The 16,168-nt window shown below is 35.3% G+C and overlaps 1 long non-coding RNA gene across 2 annotated transcripts in view; it reads left to right on the forward strand.

Annotated features, from left to right (window-relative positions):
* The first annotated feature begins 5,925 nt into the window (after positions 1 to 5,925).
* The window catches only part of LOC140712098 (uncharacterized), a 68,785-nt gene continuing 58,542 nt past the window's right edge, over positions 5,926 to 16,168 (forward strand). The window contains exons 1-3 of one of the 2 annotated variants that reach the window (XR_012093548.1): positions 5,926 to 6,039; positions 6,209 to 6,278; positions 6,735 to 7,766. This is a non-coding gene — a long non-coding RNA (uncharacterized lncRNA). Of the gene's footprint in view, positions 7,767 to 16,168 lie in introns of both variants that reach the window. The other variant, XR_012093547.1, reaches the window with a different exon arrangement.

Genomic DNA, 16,168 nt, shown 5'->3' on the forward strand with positions numbered 1-16,168 from the left:
TCCAACCATATCTGGCATTGTGAAGCCTAGAGTCTCTGTCAACTTTCTCATCACCCAGTGGTGACATGTGCTCTTCTCCACACCGTTGGGAGATAATGCTGTCCTATGTGCAGTATTCTGGTCAGTATCCTGGGACTTGGAAGTGGGCAGGATTTGCCGGGTAAAGCTATGTACCATTGTGGGGCACCTGAAAAGAAAACACGTCTCACCACTGTAATTGATTTCAAAAGAAAGCAATTCTATTTTTTAAAGAAAGTGTTGTTAATGTAATTGGTATCCCTCCTCACGTTTTTAGTTCACAGTTTACTTGGTCTAGAGTTCTCTATTCTTTTTTATTAACTAATGAATGATACTTAGATACTTCATAAAATTAAGCGCAGATACACATTGGAGACCAGAGCTCATCTGGGTGAACTTACTCCTGCTGAGTTAGCAGGTTGGTGAGAGAAACTCCCACGAGCACACCTGTCTCTCTAGCTGCTTTGGAGTAGGTGGCATTATCTCGCCCACACGGAACTAGAGAAGGGACAGAACTCTGGCCTTGCAGTTGTGGCAGGTTTCACTGTGGTAAGCTAGGGTCACTCCTCATCGGGGAATGTGTAGCAGATTGTTCACTGTGGAGGAGTTAATTATAGACTGGGTTATTCTTACTTATAAAGTTACAGATTTCAGCCAGTCTCTGCTTTTGTACTTTTGTGAAATTTTATTTCTCTCTATGGCGCCTTTTTCATTTTTGGTTATAAAAAGTGACTTTCACTTTTTAAAAGAGTTGAGAACATCTCTCATGTCACATACTGCAGGTGTGTCAGTTACTTTTATGTAGATTCTAGAGGGAAATTTTTCTAAATAGGGAGACAGGACAAAATTAACAGTTTAAGGGCTCTTAATTCTGTGAGTTGAGAACTGAAAAGTATTGTGGTACTTGTTTGGATCCAGAAATTTTACTCAGTGAGCTTTAAAATCTCCATTTGTGAATTTGGACTTTATTGGGCTGTTCATGAACTCTTTTTCTTTCATCTTGCCTCCTTAGATATCTGTGTTGTTGGTATTAAAGTATCGGTTAACATCTTTTCCAGGTTTGTTTGTTTTTTTGTTTTGGTATGGAATTGCCTTTCTCTGTTGCAGAAATAAGCTGGGGGAAATACTAACCCAAAAACTTTCTGTAGAGCTGTTCCTTGAGAGACAGCATCACTTATTGGCAGTAAAGACTCTCTGCATAAAAGCACCAGCATCCTTACCAGGGTGATGAGGTTTAATTTTATAGCATTCTATTTTCCTTGTACCACACGTAAAATTGAATTTTGGTGATCTTAACCTATATTCTACCCTTGTAGTAAAAGATCAAACCATAGATCTCCCAGGAAAAGATAACACAGGAGATGAAAAGTTGGGAGGATATCTGTATTCTAATGTGAGGGTAGGGAAAGTGTGGATAATGCATTTCCAGGGTAACAGAGTATCCTTCTTTAGTTGCAGTTTTCATTCTCAGTCTTCAGTACTGACTTGCTGGGAAAGCATGCTTTTTCACTGCCGGGTACCGAATGCAGAGACTCAATGAAATATATGCCTGGGATGTCCGTGCATTTCACTTATTAGTATGCATGGCTGGATTGAGACAATTGTTGATTTGGAAAGGGGTTAAAATCTTAAACGAAAAAAATCTATCTAATAGTGAATGAAGTATGTAATTAACTTGGATATTTTTAATTTCCTGTGACTAAAGGTTCCCCATACTTCTCTATTCAGAAACATGAGAAGTATGATTGCTTCAGTGTTAGTTTTCCTCCTTTTTTTCCCCTATTTGTCTCTAGTCACTTTGTTGCAAGCTAGAAAACTGGAGGTTCTCCATAGGAAAGCTCTTTGTGAAAGTGTTTTATCCCACTGGAGAAAGGGGATTGAAAATCAGTTAGGACCAGTGTATTTCTTGCCCCACAGAACACTATTCCTATAATAAAATAGCTGAAAGAAGCTGCTGTGTGGAGCTTTGGCACCTTGTACAGGAATTCCAGTGAATTCAGACTTTTCATTCTGTTTTATCAGGGTACATATATGTCCTATTTCAGGAAAAGTAAAATCGTCATTTGCAAAAGAATGTCAATCTGTATCCTAAGCATTTATGTAAAAAGTTAAAACAAAGCAAAAGTGTAGAGCCTTAGATAGCACCTACATCTACTGAACCAGAGCCTCATTTTACCAGATCCCCTGGTACACCGGTATGGGAGAAGCACGGACATGGCTTCTGAGAGTGGGGATGGTATGAAAGTGAGAAGGCGAAACGGATCATCTTATTTCAAGACACTGTGGCGATTATGTGGTTTAAGTATCTTTATTACTTTATTACTTTTAGGTTTGGCTTACTTGGCTTACTTTTCAGGCTCAGCCTTCTTCACTGTGAATTGCACATCTAAAGCTTTCCATGTACTTATTTCTAACAGTGACTTCACCCAGTGCCTGAATTTTCACTGTTAGAAGCATTTTTTTTTTTTTTTTGCATTAAATGTGGGCAGAGGTTAAAATAGTCATGTATTCCCTAAAATAGATAATGCATTATGCTGTTTTCACATGAGGCAAGACTTATTCAGTCCGTGTGTGTGTGTGTGTGTGTGTGTGTGTTGAAATAATCATGAAGCAGAGACTAAAGAAATTTGAATCAAAAGTTTGCATCTGGAGAAGGGACAAATCTGAGATACGAAGCATGGCTGTGAGGACCGTGGGCAGCAGAGGGCAAGGAACAGCCTGGAAAATGGAGCTGTGAGGGATCAACACAGGAAAGGTGGGAGACACATCTCAGAAACAGCTGACTTGGGGTCAGCTCTAACACTGTCTACTTAGTGTATATAAATTGTTCAAATAACACATTTGATTCCCTCCTCAACTCTTTCCTGAGACAAATATCACTCAGAATCTTCCTGTCTGAATTCCAGAAGAGTTAAACACAGCATCACCTTTCAGAAAATTCTTTCATCTAAATGGAGTATCTAAAATGTCTTCTATTTAACTTTTTGGTTCTCACCAGAGTAATACTTTAAGATTACTATATAAATAAACAAGCTGAAAACTAGATGTGCCAGTGACAGCTTTAATAATCCAATCCTTTTTAAATTGTGTAATGAACTTTTTTTTTAATTTTTTTTCCTTTTTTTAAGACAAGGTCTTACTCTGTCGCCCAGGCTAGAGTACAGTCGTATGATCTTGGCTCACTGCAACCTCCTCCTCCTGGGTTCAAGTGATTCTTCTGCCTCAGCCTCCCTAGTAGCTGGGATTACAGGGACCTGCCACCGCACCTGGCTAAGTTTTGTATTTTTAGTAGAGACGGAGTTTCACCATGTTGGCCAGGCTGGTCTTGAACTCCTGACCTCAGGTGATCCACCTGCCTCAGCCTCCCAAAGTGCTGGGATTACAGGCTTGAGCCACCGCACCCGGCCTGTAATGAACTATTTTTAAATGTTAGATAAAGATTGTTTTTTGTTTCTGTTTTTGTTTTTCCTATTTCAACAGTCAGGAGTAATGCAGCATCCACAGTATTGCTCTACAATGATGTTTCTTAAGTCTATACTTTGTTCACTGAAAGAAGTGACAATTTTATTTAAATACTTTAGTTCTTTGAGATGGAAAGCGAATACTGCCATCTCTGGGTGCTTGCTATGTGCCAGCTCTGGCACTAAGACGATTAAGATAATTATTTTAGGAGGAATAGAAACTATTTCAGAGCATTTTCATATGAAAATGATTCTAAAGAAAATGTGCTCAGAAATTTTGGAACAAATCCTCGGCCCACAACCTCCCTCCCTGTCTGTGCCTCACAGGCACGTGCAGAATCAGATGAGTTGGGCTCAAACCTCACTTGGGCATGTCACTGAATAGACTTTTTGTTCCTTGTCCTCTGAATATTGAATCCTGAAACTCCTGTGGTAGAAAAAGTTATTAAGCGCCTTGAAAGGTATAGAAATCTATCATTAAATGATAGATTTAGATTTTTAAATTATCTTACTAGTTGTACAAACAGTCAAAATAATTTTCTTGTTAGTAAAAAATGGCGCTTTGTTAAACTTATCCCAAATGATATTTAAATACTTTGCGATACAAAGTTATTAATACCTGAGGAGCTACAGGACATGTGAATGGTTTTTAATCTAATTTCTGTTGCTCTAACCTCTGTACTCATGTTTATAACTCCAGCCTAACATAATACTCTCTTCTGACATCCCAAAGTTCATTATTATTTTATTCCAAAATCTCATAATTTTTTCAAGCTTGCCACAAATATGATCTTAAAGTACATAGATCTGCATTAAATCTTTCTGATAAACCAGGTGTGCCCCTTATTCTTTGACCTTTGTTCAGTCGGTATGAACATACATTCTCTTCTGATTCTAGTGAAGTTGAAATTTTTCCCATACATTTCTTAGTTATTGTATTATAATTTTTATTATTTTTGATAGAGTCTGCTTATTTTCATTATCTTTATATCTGTTGATACAGTAGTAGCACATTATATTTGTTGTCACATTTTATGTATTATGGGTGTCAGTTTTTTGGTCATACTTTATTCACCTATTCCCCGGGTTACAATTTGCCTTTAGTATTTGATTATTTGTTTTAGTTTTAAATTTTAAGTTTTAAATATTTAAACATTCAAAAGTCTTTAACTGATCTACACCCAGAACATTTTCTTAAGCAATTTAATGTGAATGATCATTCAAAGTCGAATTTGTTGAAATATAATAGCAGATATACATCAGGAGTCTCTTTGGAGATCTGAAACTCTCCTGCAAGGGGCTCCTAGGACACAGAGACATTTAAAATCAATAAATTAATTAACAAACAAAATGCTTTCTTTCCTGAGCATAGTCACTGTTCATTTTGATATCTCAAGATAAACATCTTATAATTCCTATGCATTATTCAAACATGGAAAGATAAGTGTCTGCATATATAATCAAATGGTCTGCACTGGATAAAATCCAGACTCATTTCATAAACCAATGTGGAGCAATTTTGATAGCTTTTCACTCATTTTCTCTAATTGGAAAGAAATTTACATATAATCACAGTTGCAGCATGAAATAGGAGAAATCCATTTTAATCATTTAATATTTCATTTTAAAAGCCACATATAAAACTTTAAAAATATCTGTAGCTTTTTAATTTAAAATTACCATTATGTTTCACAAATATTCAAAATATGAATGAAATTATATTGTGGTATGCTATTCAAAATGCCTATTGTGTGTGTGTGCGTGTGCATTCTGATATGTATCATTCTGTCTCTGTCTCTACATTTTCTGGCTGAACTAAAACTCTTTCTTTTCTCAATATATACTTACAATTTATTATTCAACCTTGAAGTTGATATTGTGACCTTTAAGATTATTTATGTAACAAAGACCTCGGAAATAAAATAATACACATTATAAGTAACATTTTTTTTTCTGAGTTTCAAATTGAGCTTTGTTAGCTCAGACTCACCAGTTGTAGATATTATTGATATATTGTGATATATATATACACATATATATACTATAGAAAACATATTTGAAACTAGAATTTAGACTTTCTAGCTTTATGAAAGGAAACATTTGTTTTCTCAATTTTTGTATTGTGGAATTTTTCAGCAGCATGAATGTACATACTCATTACCAGAATTCTGGTTCCTGTATCACGTTGTTGGGTTTATTTTGAGCCTGGTTATCTCCTGATCTGACACCACAAAGTTTCCAGTGGCAGGTCGCATGCCTTATATACAGTTCCTAAGTGGGTGTATTTGAGTGTGCTGGGCACTCAATCAATGTTTAATGAAACCATTACTATCTATATAAATTGATGCAGATATTTTTGAATACCTAAGCATAAATGTTAACTGGATATTTTCCCTTTTGCTGCAAAAAATTTGATGCAGTTTTAAAAATTTGTTTAACAGAGTTTATTCTAGGATCCCCAATGATGGAGAAGCAGCAGCATCTGAAAGCAGCATACATTTGGCACAGTTAACCCTCCTCCATGATGTCAGCCCTGATGACAAAGGAGAAAGCATTGTGTGTGAGTCAGAAGACATTTCTCCAAATAATATTCCTAACTAACCAAAGATCTAGAAGGGGGAACCCCAAAATTATAGCTAAAGTTAGAGTTTCTAAGCACAGTCTGGAAGCTCAGGATGGGAACCGAGGGGCATGCCAGATGGATTACAGTTCTGCTTCTTGTATTGCAGGGATCCAAAAACCTCAGCACTCATTTATAAGCCCAGCCTAACATGAGATTCTCTTCTTACATTCCAAAAGGTCATTATTATTTTATTCCAAAATCTTGTAATTATTTTAGGCTTGCCACAAATATCAGATCTTAAGGTATGTAAATTGTTTTAACACTGTTGTTCTGTGTATAGTTATGTCAATTCTGTCAAAGTTTTACAAGAATAAGATGAACTGCAAATTTAAATATGTACATTTGCAAGGAATATGATGAATATTGGCATTTATAAATGCTGAACCAATTTCTACAAATGACATAGATGAGTACCAATTTTTAGCAAACCAGGAGGGAAAGTGGTATATAAAATAAAGAGGTGGTATTAAGTAACTTTTGGCAGGGAAAGTATGACTATTTTTTTCAGAGCTTTTTAATTGCTTTAGAACTTTGGAGCCAAATTTCAAACTGATTTGCAATGTATATATTATACTACATCTTTTCCTCCCCAAGATATTTAATGTTTCCTCTTCATTTCCCCCTCCCCCCAGCCCCACCACCTAGTTTCACAGCTCTTCATGAACAATATGCATCCTTCAAAGAAAGAAAAGCAATTTGATCCTCTTGGTGGAAATCTGCCCAAGGTTTGGTATTCACCGAACAACTTGGCTCACCTTTCCCTGAGCTGGGAGTCAAGAATGTTTCATTATTTTACCATTAAAACCTTGTGGTTCAAAATTCCTGACATGAAGTAGAGCTACATATTTCTTTCTCTTCAAATAAGCAAGTAAAATAGGCATCTATTTTATCAGAATGTACTTGTTTGTAAATAGAGTAGACTTGTATTGTGGTCCCTCATTGATGACTAATCGCTTAACTTCCATTGTAAGTGGCATTGAATATTATAAATGGTAAATTTTTTTAAAGGTTAACAAAAAGCATACTTCTGTTTTCAGGTCAATTTTTCTTTAATCCATGATTTGGTTTAGATATAGAAGCAGCAGTTTTAGTGTAGAGATGCTCTTAATATAGATGGAGAAACACAGTGTCTCATTAGAATACTAATGTTTGAGAATCCTCACAGTGTTAGCAAAGTTAATGGATGCCCTCAGAACTGAGCCTGCTGGGATGATGGCTCACTGACAGAGGGCTCCGTGGTTTACAAAACTGATAAGTCAACAGTATCAAATATTCACAGAAGGAATACACAAATCCAGCAAGCAATATGATTTCATTTCATTGCAAATCCAGTAAGCAATATGATTTCATTTCATTGCTCAGGAATTGTGTGTTTTCAGGGATGTTAAGCTTTAAAGAAATTAGTTTAATTTGTTTGTAGTACATATTTTGCTAATACACATTCTAATTAAGCCCATGACCTAAATTAATGCACACCTTGTACTTAAGTGATAAAGGAAAACACTCTGAAAATATCTTCTAATCAGTTACATTTTGTTGTGATCCTAGATGTTTTAATCATTATGATTCATTAAAGAAGAAAACTAACTTGATGTTCTGAAGTCATGATGCTCAGTCTAAATTGCTGACCCCATCCAAAGCCTGACATCCATGTGTCAGCCAAGGTAACAATTGTTCCACTAATAAAGTATTTCAGGAGACCTTAAAGGTTAAGGACACTTCGTCTCTAGCATTAGTTAGTATCACTCTAAAACTGCATATAAACCTAAGAAAAAGTAATTCTTTAGAAAACTCAATTGTTAAGTTGAGGCAACTCTAATTTCAATAATCTGAAGGTGTTTTTTTCTAATTTACATATATTAGAAATATATAATATAGTTAAATAAGTGTCTAATATATAAAAATATATATTAGATATACATCATATCTATGAATTTAACTATCTTCAATATGAGTACAAATGATCGCATTTGCTAATGGACAGGGCCCATATTAGGAGAGTAGAAAATAACTAGTTTATATTTTGCAACACATTCCTCAAGTCAGCAGCTGTTAATGAGAGTGAGTTTGGCAAACACAATCTTCATAGAGAAGCTTGCTCTCTTCTATTATCTTTAGCCCATATAGACTTCTAGTCTGGAGTATATTTTGGGAGAAGATGGGGAGCACAGAGGCAGAGATAAAAGAGACACAAAATCATATTTCAATAACGTTGTTGTGTCATTTATTTAAGTCTACCTAGCCTACTACACCTTCTACATGGCCATTTCTGCATGCATGGAGTGTTGGGAATTATTCATCATTTGGTTGAGATATCTAACGATGATTTGTTTACATACAGATTTGCATACTGGGATTCAAGTCACTTTTCTTGCCATCAAGGAATTCAGACTTAATTTGGGATAAAGACAAGCAAAAATATCATCCCATACAAAGTGATAGGTATAATTAGGGGCAAGCACTGAGAGCCAGGTGCACGCATAGGGAGAAAGTCTAGGGAAAGCTGTCTGAAGGTGAAAGCATCAAAGCCAAGTTTGATGGCCAGTTAGAAATTAGCTAGATTAAAAAAAAAAAAAAAAAAGGGAGCTGGGACATTCCAGGCAGTGGAAGTAGCTTGGTATGGGAAGAAAGAAGCAAGAGCTGAAGCTGGAGATAGAAAAGAACCTAAATGATGAAAGGTTTTGTATGCCATTCTAAGGACTTCAGATTTTATCCTGAAGGTGATGGGGAATCTTTGATGAAATTTAATAATCACTTTTGAAATTTCAAAGGATTACTTTAGAGCGATGAATGGAGGCAGGGGAGTGTGTTAGAAAGCTATTGCAGTCCCGCGTACAGAGGATCCGGACCTGAACTGAAGTGGTGGTATAGTGTCGGAGATTAAGAGGAGTGAGCTTCTTTGATAAAGATTAAAGATATAGTTTTGACAGGATTTGAAGTCAAATGGCTCTGAAGATGACCTTTGAACAACAATTGCAGTGGCAGTTGAAAACATAGAAGTAGATCATTTCACCCAGTGAAAGTCTGTAGAATAGAGAGCAAATGAATTGTTTATAAGAATGACATCTCTGATACCTATGATAGCTTTTAAAAAGTCTTTTTTTCTGCTACCTCTACCCATTTTTTTATCACTTAAATAAGTAAACATAATACAAAAAACTAGTAACTATTGGAACTCTAGTAATTGAAAGGTATGTAAATTTATAATCATTGATAATAATGAATATAGTGAATATTAATTGAATTAATATTTAATGAATAGTCACAGGTACTGTGCTAAGCATTTTTACTTATGTTGTTTAACATAATATTCACTATAGACATGTAAATAAGAAATATTATAATCTCATTTTTTTGGATAGTGAAGCAGGGTTAGAGAAATTAAAACTCTTGCCCCTGTTCATACATTCAGTGTATGTTAAAACAGATACAGATCCTTAGTGTGCCTTGTTCATCATTTTTTCTCATCCAGTTGAATGTAAGTGTGATGTGTGTAGTAATAACCACAATGCTGCCCTATTGGTCTCAGAGTCAGCAACCAAACAGCCTTTCTGAAATCTGGATTACTGCCTTGATAAATATCTCAGTTTGGTGAACTCTCTGAGATAATTTTACTTTATGTCATTTTGTTTTCACTAGTACTCTTGTTATTGTTGTCTTATGTGGTTTTCAGAGTGTGTCTCTCTGTGTGTGTACACTAGTACATAAATAGACAAAGTCTTTGTTCTCTTAGATCTTACCTAAACCTAGAGGCAGACTAAGAAAGAGATGTAAGATTATTTGAATCATTAAAAAAAAAAAAATCAAAGTATAATTGAATAGAGAATAAAGCCCTACCGTGGAAAGTGTTATTTAGATATACGAAATACACGTTCTTAAGTAATATTTCTGTGGCTCATCTGAACCAGAAATGTAACTTTTTAGAGTACTGGCTGGTGGGAGGAAGATTTTTTAGAGTATTGGCAGGTGCCAGCGCAGGCGGGATGGAGAAGTGGAGTAAAGGTGCAATGAGTGAGGCCCTCTCACTCTGCCTGATACGTCTCCTTTCCACAGAACGTGAAGGCAACAGGAATTTGGTTCATGAGAATCCTCTCAACAACATATACTGGCTAGACTACAGCATGTTTATTCAGGGCCATATTTTCAGAGTGGTGACTCTATAAAGATGAGCTAAGCACCATGAATTACTTATAGACAGTCATTTTCTCATTTGACTTTTAGAGTGGACCCATCTTAAATTGTAGACAATATGGCACAGTTTATCTAATTTACATAAAAATTCTCCTTGGTGCCCTGAAGGATTGCCTGTGAAATAATTTTTCTGGGACATTAATAGTGCTTAACAGTCTATATCAGTCTGGAGGTTGCCAAAGGCTGAGCAAAGTTTTATTTTACCCATATTGGTGTCTCTTTAATATTATTAAATATATTTTCTATTATCTTCAAAACATCAGAAGAATTCCTGAAGTTACATAAACTCCTTGTACTTTCTCCGTATTTTCATAGCAGAATATGAAACTAATAGTAGTGAAATGAGTCTGTTTTATTTAAACCTTGTGCTCATTAGTAAGTCATAAGGTTAAAAGGGAGGACTAAAATATAGTAATTGTTGGGGAGGAAAGACTTCCTTCTGCCTTCTTAGGTTCTGTGGCTGACCTAAGAACTAAACTAATGTGTAACAGATTAACAGGAGAAAAGCATACAAATGTATTTACGTAATATTTTTACATGTGCGTAGGAGACTTCAGAAGGAAAATGAAGATCCGAAGAAACCGTCAGGCCCAAATGCTTACATACCTTTTACACTAAGAATAACAAATTGTGGGGATGTGACAAGACAAAGCAGCTTGGGCTAGGGGCAATAAATTATGGGAAAGAGATTAGGAAATGTATGGGGGAGACCGATGGAAGTTAAGGGTTATTTTAGTAGGTTTGTTTGAACAAGTCTTTTGTGTGGACTCCCAGCCTCTAGTGATGAGAATATTCTCTTCCTGCTATAGGGAAGGAACATTTCTCCTGGGAAATTTTATGATCTGCTTTTATGTAGAAAGGAGGAGATCAGAGATCCCTTCCTACATCTGTTTTTCAAGTGCATTCAGCTCAAAATGATCAATATGACAAAGTGGCATATTTTGGAATGGCATGTTCTAAAACTCTTCCTAATTTTATTCAATTTTTCAATAATTTTCGAGATGAAGACTATTTCTTCCTATGATTACTTTCATTTTAGTCACCTGAATCATACTTTTTTTGAATGTTATAGGAAAATAATTTAAGGTTGCAAACCTGAAAATAAGAGTTATCTCATCTTCTACTTAGCTTTATTTTTTTCTCAGTAAAGGGCCGTGTTGTCAACCAAATTCATTTTCCAGTACAGAATCAAATTATATTTCCCCATTATTTTTACTGTTATGGTAAAATAAATGTTAGTATCCCTCATCTTATATGCTTTACCCATAATAAAGAACAGACTGTGTGCTTAATAATGGCAGGGACACTGTTCATTATTTTACCACTTGAATTCCTAGTATCTGTCAAACTCCTGACCCACTATTGGCCCTTGAATCTTGACAACTATTTCTTGAATGAATGAATTATATAGCTTGTCACATTTCAGAAAATACTTTAAATTCCTGGTGTTTCATATTCATTCTGCTCCTACTGAAAATTATATGTGCTCTTTGACTTACATACTGTGTATGTCACCAAAGTAAACATATTTGCCAGAAGATACTGTGGACATCAAATCTATTATGGTAGAGAAGTATTTCTTAAGATGAATGCATTGCTTTGTGAGGAATGTTGTGGTCACTACACTTAACGAGTTTTTTCAATCAAATCAAAATACATCTGCAGAGTATCCTAGTAATTTTGGTCTCATTTGTCACTGTGCATTATCTTTTTTTTTTTTTTTTTTTGCAATAGTATCCTGTTGACTCTTTTGAAATAATGCAATTCTTTAGCCAAGGTAGTATAGTACCATATTCTGTCTAAGAGGCCAGGGATTTTCTAGGTCTTTGAAATTTATATTTTTAGCATTTTATCCCTATATGACATGGTATAAGCACATTCTACTGTAAAATTCCAGGAAAATCATGACCCTGGCGATTGAAGATATAACTGGAGACCTATCTTTAAATAACTTCAAAAAAAGAACTCAAACCAGTAGAAAGGCATGTAAAACAGTACATTTTTTAAATCTGAAAACTTACCTTTTGAAATAGTGAAATCAAACATTTTATTTGGGTCTAGTATACAGTTTCACTTAGCTATTGATTATCATTTTAAAAGGCTTAGCATTTCGTTCCCACCAGGCATGTAACTTGATTATTACAAGTGACAGTGATAGAATTTTGTCACCACAGTATTTCCTAGGGAATTGATTTGATGTTATTCTAAAGTCATTTTGTTCATTTGAAGCCATTTTGGGTTACATCTCAGTTCCTGACCAAAACAATGATTATCAAACTGTTAGATGAATTACTACATAAATAAAAGAGATTTTAAAAGGTAGATAAATTGCTATCTAAAAGTTGGACTAATGTATGTGTTTAACAACAGTTCGTTGCTTTGCTAGGATAATATATGCTTATTATTTAAACATACCATTGATGCAGAAAACTAAAATAAAAAATTAGGCTTATCCCAAATTCTACAAGTGAAAATAGCCATTTTAAAAAATATATGAAAATCAATTCAACTATCTCTCTAAACCTATTGATAGATTGAGATTAGAAATCACATCTGTCTAGTAACAATTTCCATGCTCCTTCCAGTATACCTTAATGCCTTAAAGCATAAGATTGAAGGAGAAGTACACTGACTATACATACAGCAATGTTTTAAGAGTGCAAAAAGCATTATGATCAGGAATGAAATTATTAAGAGCCTGGATAATCCTCTTTGAAACTGTTGGGAGACAATTTTATTTGGGTCTCTTGTCTTTCTGCGTACGTTGAGAGGAGAGACACTGACAGCAAGTAAAGAACTTAACACTTAGGATTGTCTTGGAGATGCGGGCTCTTTTTTGGTTCCATATGAACTTTAAAGCAGTTTTTTCCAATTCTGTGAAGAAGCTCATTGGTTGCTTGATGGGGATGGCATTGAATCTATAAATTACCTTGGGCAGTATGGCCATTTTCATGATATTGATTCTTCCTATCCATGAGCATGGTATGTTCTTCCATTTGTTTGTGTCCTCTTTGATTTCACTGAGCAGTGGTTTGTAGTTCTCCTTGAAGAGGTCCTTTACATCCCTTGTAAGTTGGATTCCTAGGTATTTTATTCTCTTTGAAGCAATTGTGAATGGAAGTTCATTCCTGATTTGGCTCTCTGTTTGACTGTCACTGGTGTATAAGAATGCTTGTGATTTTTGCACATTAATTTTGTATCCTGAGACTTTGCTGAAGTTGCTGATCAGCTTAAGGAGATTTTGGGCTGAGACGATGGGGTTTTCTAAATATACAATCATGTCGTCTGCAAACAGGGACAATTTGACTTCTTCTTTTCCTAACTGAATCCCCTTGATTTCTTTCTCTTGCCTGATTGCCCTAGCCAGAACTTCCAACCCTATGTTGAATAGGAGTGGTGAGAGAGGGCATCCCTGTCTTGTGCCAGTTTTCAAAGGGAATTTTTCCAGTTTTTGCCCATTCAGTATGATATTGGCTGTGGGTTTGTCATAAATAGCTCTTATTATTTTGAGGTACGTTCCATCAATACCGAATTTATTGAGCGTTTTTAGCATGAAGGGCTGTTGAATTTTGTCAAAAGCCTTTTCTGCATCTATTGAGATAATGATGTGGTTCTTGTCCTTGGTTCTGTTTATATGCTGGATTATGTTTATTGATTTGCGAATGTTGAACCAGCCTTGCATCCCAGGGATGAAGCCCACTTGATCATGGTGGATAAGCTTTTTGATGTGCTGCTGAATCCGGTTTGCCAGTATTTTATTGAGGATTTTTGCATCGATGTTCATCAGGGATATTGGTCTAAAATTCTCTTTTTTTGTTGTGTCTCTGCCAGGCTTTGGTATCAGGATGATGTTGGCCTCATAAAATGAGTTAGGGAGGATTCCCTCTTTTTCTATTGATTGGAATAGTTTCAGAAGGAATGGTACCAGCTCCTCCTTGTACCTCTGGTAGAATTCAGCTGTGAATCCATCTGGTCCTGGACTTTTTTTGGTTGGTAGGCTATTAATTATTGCCTCAATTTCAGAGCCTACTATTGGTCTATTCAGGGATTCAACTTCTTCCTGGTTTAGTCTTGGAAGAGTGTAAGTGTCCAGGAAATTATCCATTTCTTCTAGATTTTCCAGTTTATTTGTGTAGAGGTGTTTATAGTATTCTCTGATGGTAGTTTGTATTTCTGTGGGGTCGGTGGTGATATCCCCTTTATCATTTTATGCAGCCATAAAAAAGGATGAGTTTGTGTCCTTTGTAGGGACATGGATGCAGCTGGAAACCATCATTCTTAGCAAACTATCACAAGAACAGAAAACCAAACACCGCATGTTCTCACTCGTAGGTGGGAACTGAACAATGAGATCACTTGGACTCGGGAAGGGGAACATCACACACCGGGGCCTATCATGGGGAGGGGGGAGGGGGGAGGGATTGCATTGGGAGTTATACCTGATGTAAATGACGAGTTGATGGGTGCAGCACACCAACATGGCACAAGTATACATATGTAGCAAACCTGCACGTTGTGCACATGTACCCTACAACTTGAAGTTTAATAATAATAAATAAATTAAAAAAAAAAAAACAACTCACAACTTCACAAAAAAAAAAAAAAAAAGAACTTAACACAGCTCTGAACACACAGTATGCATTCAATAACTGTCTGCTATTATTAATACAGGTATATAGTAAAATTTCAAAAAGTAGTGTATATGCCAGTAAAGATTTTTAAAAGTCAGGTCCATAAATCAGTCTACTAGTACAAATCTTGACAACAATTTGTAGATTGTCCAGTAAGAGAGAAATATTTTCCACTGGAACAAATCCTAGAATTCCTAGATTTTAGCAGAAAAGAGCAATTGAAAAAAGAGATCAAGATATGCACTGACAGCTCATCATGAGATATTAGCTGTTTCTGAATTCTATTTTTTTTCTTAATGCATGCACAATCTCATCACTATTCTTTCTCACTCAAAAGACTGAACTTTCTCTGCTTAAATTTACTAAAGCCTTAATCCTTCTGTGTGTGTTTGTGAGAGAGAGAGTGTGTGTGTGTTTTACAAAAGGTGCCCTTTTCTTAAATAGTTGTTATAATGTTGAAGTGAGGGCCATATGGCCTCCCAATTTTTGGATGACATTGACAAGTGCAATGCAATTTGCAAACAAAATGACATACATCTTGGAGCAATTAAGCTAATTCTTTTTTAATGACTAAGAACTCTATGCCCAAATTCCAGACCATTCTCCAACATTGATCAATAACAAGTACAAATAGTTAAACAATATGCAATAAAGACAAAAGATAAGAAGTGCAATTTTAAATTGTATTCTAAGAAAACAGATCATAATCAAGTCTTCATTTAAAAAACTAAAATGTTTTCAGCCTTGTAAGGGTAATGAATGGTAATGTTTAAATAAACTGTAGCAAATTCTATTATGGATGTTTTAAAAAATGAGGTATTTAAGCATCCAGTGACATGGAAACGTTTCTAGGATATAGCAAGTTTTAAAAAGCAGATAAGAGAGTAATTACATAAATTGTCAAATGTGAAAGAAAGGTCTGAATGTGTGGGTTTTAAGTATTTCTGCCTTGAATGACTTTGTAACTGTAGAGATTACATATGCAATTTCAAAATCAAGGTAGAGTATGTCTAGTTTTGGGTCTCTCTTTTTAAAATTTTTTTTTTCCTTAGAAAATGAAGAACTCTTTTATTCTGTGTGTACGGGGTTTGTTTGTTTGTTTGTTTTTAAATAAGCCTGGAAATGTTTTCTTCTATTCTGTCTTTGATTTTTCACTTCCTCCACAGAGCATGGTGGGCAGTGAGAAAGCAGGAATGAATAACACAAATACGTTTTGAGTTTTACTGTAATAATTGCTAACATTT

The sequence above is a fragment of the Chlorocebus sabaeus genome, chromosome 7, assembly GCF_047675955.1.
Source record: "Chlorocebus sabaeus isolate Y175 chromosome 7, mChlSab1.0.hap1, whole genome shotgun sequence".
Classification (NCBI taxonomy): Eukaryota; Metazoa; Chordata; class Mammalia; order Primates; family Cercopithecidae; genus Chlorocebus; species Chlorocebus sabaeus.